The sequence below is a fragment of the Nothoprocta perdicaria genome, unplaced genomic scaffold, assembly GCF_003342845.1.
Source record: "Nothoprocta perdicaria isolate Ctin4 unplaced genomic scaffold, notPer1 scaffold_56, whole genome shotgun sequence".
Taxonomy (NCBI): Eukaryota; Metazoa; Chordata; class Aves; order Tinamiformes; family Tinamidae; genus Nothoprocta; species Nothoprocta perdicaria.
This window is the reverse complement of record NW_020455821.1, coordinates 4,161,846-4,171,002: the sequence shown is the minus strand read 5'-3', so window position 1 is coordinate 4,171,002 and position 9,157 is coordinate 4,161,846.

The window sequence follows — 9,157 nt, the reverse complement described above, 5'->3', positions numbered from 1 at the left end:
GCTGCCCAAACCGACGGGGCTGGCTGGAAGGTGGAAATGCCCTCCCTCAAAATGCCCAAAGCTGACATCAAGGCTCCCAAGGTGGACATCACGCTGCCCTCTGTCGACGTCACCCTGCCAAMGGCCAGCGWTGAGATGCAGGCRCCYGAGGCGGCCCTCGGCCTTGAGGYGGAAGTCAAAGCCCCAGAGAAGGAGGCGTCCAAGGCGAAGGACAGCAAGTTCAAAATGCCCAAGTTCGGCATGCCTTCCTTTGGCTGGTCCAGCAGCAGCAGAGAGGCCAAGAGCGCMRCGGCCACCGACGTGGACGTGAGCCTCAAGGAGCCTCATGGGACGGTGCCCTCGGGAAGTGCCGAAGCCGACGTGACCCCGCCAGTCAATGACATTCAGGCACCTGACAGTGTTGTTCTTACAATTTCCTCTTCTGGGAAAGATGGTGAGATGGTTAAAGCAAAAAATTCTCGTTTTAAAATTCCAAAGATTTCTCTTTCCAAATCTTCTAAAGCACGGTTGCAGAGTGTATCTGGTTTTGATTTTGCTGATTCACAATCTTGTTCTCATGAATCAGGTGAGGAAGCTCCTGATATTGTTTCGAGCAATATTTTAGCTATTCATTCTCCTAAAGATAAGGATGTAACTGCTTCTCAGAGTAATATATTTAGAATTCCTAATTTGGGTTTCYCTATAGTTGACAGTGGTTCTATAATTGAACAAGATTCTGTATTACCAATGGGGAACGTAACTTTAACTAAATATGAAATGCATGTACAACAATATGATTCAAAAATCCCATCTAATGCTGATACGAATCTTTCTGCCACAGATTTTGAAATTTTAACTGAGGATGGTTCTTTGGAGAAAAGTATTCTGAAGTCAGAAATCAAATCACAAGTTGCTGCAATATCTATGGAGGATACAGCATATACTGTTAAAATACCTAGATTCAGAAAACCAAAATTTGGAATTTCTTGGTCTAAGGGAAAACCATCAGAAAGTGACATTCATTTCAAAGTGGAACCTGAAGTTTCTAAGGAAATGACAACACCTGATATATCTGATATTGGAACTGACATTCCAGTTCAAGTTCCTGAAGTTCACTTAGATGTAAAAATGCAAAAGCCTTCAGCTGAAGTTTTTATGGATGCACCAAAGTTGGATGTCAGTCTTCCATCAATGGAAGTTAGCGTGCCAAAGGTAGAAATGGAAATCCAGCATTCAAATTTAGAACCCAAACTAGAACAGGAAGTAATTTCAGGAGAGAAGGATACTGAGGAAAAAGAAAGCAAATTTAAAATGTCAAAATTCAAACTGCCTTCATTCAGTTGGTCCCCAAAGAAAGAAGCAGTTGTTCTATCTGAAACAGAGATACATCCGGAGGAATCCACTGCACTTGCTTCATCTCGAGATACAGAATCTGAATTAATGATAACTATTCCTGAGAATCAATATGCCACTGTGGAACTGGCATCCACAGAAAAGGATGGGGAAAAGGGAAAAATGAAAAAGTCCCAATTTATCATGCCTAAGATCTCACTCCCTAAAGTGAAGGGTCAAAAAGTTCATGTCTCTTTGCCTAAACTAGAAACTGATGTTTGTGGTCCTAAAGAAGGAGGTGTTTCAGAGCAGAAATCTGAGAAAGGGAGCAGTGGAGATGGGGCAGGCATGGGCATAAAGATGCTGAAAGGTGGAATCCCAACTTTGGAATTTTCCAAACCAGAAGTCAAAATTCCCAAAGGAGATATGGATGTTAGCAAGTCTACAGGTGAGATTATGCTTCCTACATGTGAAGTCAATCTTCAACAGGTTGACCTGACATTGAAATCAGTTGCTGATGATGACAACCTCTCCAGCTCAGAGATTAAGATGACAAGTGAAGGCTCCCTTGAGCTGAAGAGCTCTGAGACAACTGTTGAAAGAACATCAAATGAAATTGCTGTGAGTACTGTAGAAATAAAACATGAAGGTCCTGAAGGAAAAACTAAAATGTCTAAATTTCAAATGCCAAAGTCTGTAATTACACATTTCAAAGGAAAAGTGCCAGAAAAGGAGGTCATACAATCCAAATCAGAGATCAGTGTTCCCCAGTTAAAAGCCACGATAGAAATTGCTGACATTGGTGTTGAAGCACCAAATTTGGAACTGGGACCAGCCACAGAAATAGAAAATTTCAGCCCTAAAGCTCAAATGCCTGAAGCTGACAATAGCGCATCAAAGACTGATGTCTACCTCCCATCAGGTGACATTTCTATCCCCAAAATTCAAAATTCAGATACAGCACCACAAGTTAAAGGGGAAATAAAGCATGGTGATGTAGAAGAAGAAGAGAAAGAAGGACATTTCAAAATGCCAAAATTAAAACTTCCTTCCTTTAGTAAGTCACCAAAAAAGGAAGCATATATTAAATCAGATTCTGGAGCGCATCTGGAAGATCGTAAACTTTTTGCAGTGTCAGGCAGACTAGACACAGAAGCAACAGGAACTGCAACTGATGATTATGGTCCTACCACAGCCCTTGATCTGGAAATTTCTGCAGGAAAAGGTGAACAAAAAAGTCCGGTTAAAAAGCTGCAATTTGTCATGCCTAAAATTTCACTCTCCAAAATCAAGATTCCCAAATCTCAAGTGAATTTACCAAAAGTTGAAGCTGATGCTACTATTCCTAAAGTAGAAGGAGATGGTGATGATTCAGTACAGATACTTGATATACAAAGATGTCATTCCAAAAGCACAGAAGAGGGGGCTGAAGTAAGAGTAAAGATCGAAGCCTCCCAAAGTGACATGGGTGTCAGCTTGGCAAAAGCTGATTTTACTCTGCCTTCCTCAGAGGACCATCTTCAAGATGTTGTCCTAAAATCAAGTCCTGCTAAGGAAGTCACCGGTCAAAAAACAGGAATTAGGTTTCCTAAAGGAGAAATCTCAACTGTACCGAAGAGTCCTGAAACAGGAAGTGAAGGATCATCAATTGTGGATGGAAGAAAGATGAAACTGGAATGTGCTGAAGGGAAGAGTAAAATTCCAAAAATCCAGAAGCCAAAATTTGGAATCTCACTAACAAAAGTGAAAGGGACAGAGCCTGATATCAGCTCTTCAAAAACAGAAGCCGAGCTGTCCCAAATGACAACAGAAATTGCTGACATTGATCTGGGTGTTCCTGCATCAGAATTTAAATCACATATTTCAGATCCTGGAATGGAGGCTTATGCTGGGAGGATCGTAACACCTCAGGTTCTGACAGCTGGTACTGAAGCTCACAAGATAGACATTAATCTCCAGTCAGTGACTACTTCAGTAACAGAGGGAGCTATTGAGACTCCCGAGGAGAAGGATATAAAATTAAAAGAACATGAAATAAGAGCTCAGGTAATTCAGAATGAAGACCATCAAGGATGGTTTAAAATGCCAAAATTCAGAATACCTTCATTTGGTCGGACATCCTTGAAGGAAAAAAAAGGTGATGCTGATGTTGAAAGAAGTCTGGAAAAGCCCCAGGTAGACATTCCCTGTGCCAAAATACAAACTGAAATAAATATCCCTGAAAATACTTTGTCTTTGCCACATGCAGCCACTGAAATTACTGTTGGAAGAGAAGACATCCTAAAATTAGGAGGTTCTGTGAAGAGTTCTGATGTTAGTTTGTCAAAGATGGAAGGAAATATTTCATTATCTGCAGAAAGAACTGAAAGTAAAGTGGATATTCCAAAAACTGAAACTTATGCAGATGTAGTTAAGCACAGCACTGAAGGACAAAAAATGCATACTTCGGAATACAAAGTATCTTCAGGAGAATTGTCTAAAACAGAAATCAGTGTTTTAAAAATAGACAAAGACAGCCCAAATAAATTTCCTATATATGATCTGGCTCTTCAAGAGCACCAAGTCAAAGCACAGGATATAGAAATCCCCAAAGTAGAAAGTTCCATGGAATTCGAGACTTCAAGAGTAGAATTTAAACCTTCATTAGCTGAAATGAATCTGTATGAAAAATGGGACAAAAGAGATCCAAAGGCAGATCTGGTCATCCACGGTCAAGATGCAGCAATTAAGACAGGAAAGATAAAAGATCAGATGAAAATCATAGGAGAAGATGGTCAAAGAAACCAATTGAAAAGGTCTGTGTATGAAAGGTCTACAACAAAGGAGTCAGAGGATGATGATTATGTTGCAGCTAAGCTGGAAAATCTGACGTTAGAAGTTCCAGGAGTGAAAATGGATGTTAAAATTGACAAAGTAGATCCTGAAATAGAATTTCAAGTGGAAAGTGTTGACAAGGATATGTCTGCAGGAGTGGAAGTGCAAGTAGAAGACAGAGAAGAAACAAGTAACATTAAAACGTACAAGTTTAAGTTACCAAAATTTGGAGTGTTACATTCAAAAGTAAAGCATTCTGAAGATGACTTGCCTACGTCGGAAGCTGTTTCAGTGCCTAAAACTGAAACAGGCACAGCAGAAATCCAGTTTCAAAAATCAGACATATCTTATGACCTTAGAAGTGACCTTATAGAACCATTTGCCAGAATGACAGTGGGCACTGTGGACAAATCAGAAGATGACTTGGAAGTAAATATAAAAATTCCWAAATTAAAAATACCAAGATTCACTTTCAAAACTTTCCCAACTGAAGCTCATGTTTCAGTGTCAAAATTGACAACAGATCGTAAAAGAACAAGTACTGACATTGAAGTAGTGCGAGTGGAAGCAAGCTCTCCCACCCCTGAAACACCAGAGGCTCTAGAAGGTGGTATTCAAAAGGCAAAAAGCAAAATTCTGATGCTGTCTGAACCTGACATTAAAACAGCACAGATGAGTGCTACTATAGATTCCTCTGTTAATGTAGGGCAAGGTATTCACTGGTCGTATGTAGGGGGCCAAGAAATACATGAAAAAGTAGAACCTGAACATGTTGCTATTGAAAGGTGTGAGATTTACTCTGCTCAGATACTGAAAGAATCAGAGATTCTCTCATCAGAAGTTAAAACTGCGACTTTGGGATTCTCTTTGCTCAAGGTGAAGCTACCTGAATCACACAGTAACTTAGATGTGCTAGTTCAGCAATCTTCTGCAGAATATAAAACTGATGTATCAGTGGGCAAACCTGATGAAAGTGTTGGAGCACCAGCACAGAGGACTGGCAGTGAAGAAGTTAACTTATCTGAAAAAACGCACATTGAGACTGAAGAATGTAGTGGACCAGTATCTATTGGTATCGGCTTACCAAAGTTAGAAACATGTGCTGTTGAAGCTAAGCCGTCCAGTAAACCAGAAGACAGTCATCCTGATAACTCAGTAGAGGGAAAAGTTGTAACTCCTCTCTCTAAAGATGATGTAGCTGAAGCACTAGATGATGCAGAAAAAGGCATACTTGATCAAAAAGAAAAGACTGATAGTAAAAGATCTCCCGGAAGATTCAAATTTTGGCTTCCCAATATTGGCTTTTCATCTTCTAGTGAGGAAACAAGCTCAGATTTAAAAACAGAAGCAAAAAAATCAGTTCCAGAAGACAAGAAACCTGCAAACACGTTAGAAAGTGATGATTCTAAGCAAACTGAAAAACCTGGATGGTTTAGATTTCCCAAGCTTGGTTTTACATCTCCTTCCAAAAAGGCAAAGATCGTTGATAAAGAGGAGGAGACAGGACATAAAGACAGAAGAAGCTCAGATGAGGACAGTCCATCAGATAAACCTGATATATTTTTTGATGCACAAGAAAGCTTATCAGCTAAAGAAACAATAACAGAGAGTGAAAAAAATGAAATTGTTGGGACTTCATCTGATGTTCCTGTTTCTCAAAATATCGTTACATCTTCAGCAAGAACGGAGTTAATTTTGCTGGAGGAAGAAAAAAGAAGTCAAACAAATATTGCTGGAGATGCAACGAAATGAGAATTGCCATTTCCCATTCCCCACACACAGAACTAATTTGTATATAGAGAAAAAAAATCTTCTTTCTGAAACTTCCAGTAACTGAAAATAAAACAAAACTTAAAATTGACATTTATGAAAAGCTTGTTGAACATAACTTGCTACATATAAATTTTTAAGCATATGAATGTGCTACACTGCACACTAATAAAACTATTTATTTCTTCAAATCTACACAAAAAGAAGCAAACAACTGCAGATAGAGAGGAGTTTATAGCTCTGACAGACTTTTAGCAAAGATGCACTAACTGTGAAAATAAACCATTCAAAGTCTCGAAGCAAAAAGACTTCTTAAATGGGCTTCTCAAAAATACACAATTATGTTTAGATCCTAGATTATTTTCAGAAAGGAGTATAAACTAATACTATGAGAACTACACTTACCCGCTTATATTTTATATTGAAAACTTTCTGACCTATTTTGTTTTCTTATTAAAATATTTTCTTTATTTCAGCTAGAATATATGTAATTCCGTATTTTAAAATGCAAAATAAATTACTAGTGCAGATAGAATAACATCTTACCTCTTCCCATCTTTTTTTGCTGTTGTTGAATTTTGTGATGGGTCCTACTTAGCCTTAAAAAATTAAAAGAAAAAAATAACAAAATAAAGACCAAAAAATATGTAATTGATCCAAACTTTCAACATACCTGAATAAAACATGATGACAAAGAAAATTGATACAAATATGGTTAAATAAAATGTTATGTATATATTTACTGATTAGTTAAATGCATAAAATGCACAGAATGATTTGCCACATCTTGGTGGAACTGCTTTGAAGATTTTCTGGGAAAGTAGATGTATATAATTATTTACCTCTTTGTTTATATTAATGCTTCTTTCAAGTGCACAGCCAAAACAAGAATGCATATGTGATGGCATCACATATGGATTTATATCATAAAAACACTCATTGTATTCTTAATTCACAATAAACTCACCATATGAATAATAATATGAGTAGCATGAGTTACTGACTGATCTGCCAGCATTTTCTGATTCTGGAAACTGCAGTTGCTACTGTAAGGATGACTTATATTTGCAAAAAGTTTGAGTATACCTCACTATCTTGTCAAGCGGTCACTTCATGGCAGCATGGTTTCTAATTGTGTAGTGTTTTCAAAGTAATCTGATACTTTTCACCCCTTACAACCATAGAATCATTATGGTCATCTAGTCAAGGTCATCTAGTCCAACCATAAGCCCTTAAACACTATACTTGTCTTAAGTTTTATGTATTTGCATGTGTAGTCATGCTTCCTGATTGTACTCTTCTGATCCATATTTCCTTTCTCCATATTCTGCTTACTACAGGGAAACCAAATACAGCAAAACATTTAAAATTTGGCCTGTAAACAGGGTGTCAAGCCATCTCTAACTTGAAGTGGCTGCACAGGATAGGATATCCTGTACACAAAGGTATACAAGGTATCCTATACCTTTGAGGTAGACTGAAATGCTCTAAAGAGAATTCCCGGAAACTTGTGTTTCTGATATTTTCTCTGGAGACATTGTTCACATAGGTATTAGGTATATAATATTTCTTTGGATCATGCAATATTTCTCTGAAGCTTCCTTAGGTTTATATCTCATTGTTCAATAGACCCAAAATTACCACATCAGACAAAAAAAACTTACCCTGAAACTAGGGAAAAGAATTATGATCAAACCAGAAAAATTGAGGCCAGGAAAAGATAATGAATGTAATAAAGAATATCCTATTCTAACCACAATTCACATTAGCCCTCAAGGGAGGTTCACATAAAATAGTAAGTGTGCATTTACTTGAAGGCACAAATTGGAATAAATCTATATAGCACCATCTGTAGGTGCCTGTTAGGAATGGCAAAAGAATAAAAGCAATTAACATCGAGCTCTAAGATGGTAATAACCACAAAGCAAATAATCACGATGATGTTTTAAAAGGTAAATGAAATAGATGTAGAAATAGCAGTAGAGAAAAGAAGCAGCAATAAAACCTTCCTCTTAATAGTGTACTCAGTTCTGGGAAAGACAAAAATGCCAAAAAAGTTTTTATAAGATGAAACTCAGCCCAAAGAAATCTTGAATCACCCCAAAGAAGCCTCTTAGTTTGCCCAGGACTGTACCTGACTGAACAACTTAGCACATGTAGATTTGAGCTGGTAAGTGCAAAAGAAAGTCTTCCTCTTATTACAAAAATTAACCCCCAAAACCACAAGGAAAATGTAGCTTCGAGTGCCATCTAGAGGAGAAAACATAGGCAAAAGTACTTGTGTGCTAACTCTACTATTCCAGTGTGCTTATTTCTGGACTCCTGGAAAAATCTGTCCAGCCTACAAGTATTCCTGCATAGAAGTAGCAATATAGCACTGCATTGCTTGTATTTGCTGGCACAAGTTACAATTAGTGATTTCTAAATATTTCTGAATATTAAGTAGAAATGCGAAAGGAAATGGTGGGGGAGAATGCTAAAAACAGCTACATCTCATCAACATGTTCATGAGCTTGTGAATACTCAGGAGATTTCAGTGTTGCGTGTATATATACATGAAAGGTGTAAGAATTTGCCTTAAGAAGAACACAAGTTGTTTTGTATTGAGGAGTACATCAATCCAAGGGGTCTTGGAATGAGCTGGAAGAGATGGCTAAAATATGCTGTTGGGAAACCAAAAAATGATACAATGGAAAATTGTGTCTCCAACACACAGCGGGGAAGGAGGGCCGCTCTTATTTTCATGGGAGTTGCATGTGTTCACAGTGCTATAAATCAGCACGGCAGCTAACGCATGGTGTTAAAGACCAGCAGTATCTTTTACCCCTGCACTTAGGGCTTGCAGAGGAATGAAACTGAACGCTGCACTGATCCTGAGCTGCCATGTGCTCCAGGCTGGCAAGGCCTGTTTGGGCTTCAGAGCTGCAGAGATAGGGATTTTGAGCAGGACCATTGCTCACCACGTCTTCAAAGCTGTTCAGAGGACCTTGTGCCGAGCTCTCATCATAGGCTCTCCCCAGTTGCATGTCAAGGCCAAGGCAAAATCTCACATGCTGTCTCCAGACACTCATCTTGGAGTCATCTAACATGGCACCATCTCCTGAGGCTCTCAGATCTTCCTTATCCTCCCATTCCTCCTCCACCAAGATAGGCCTGCCCCACTATGAGCACGCAACCCTGAAGTTTTCAGACACCACCTTCTTGTGGTGAGCAAGGCCTAAAGCAGCACCTGGAAGAAGAGGATTCAGCCCCCTAAACCTGC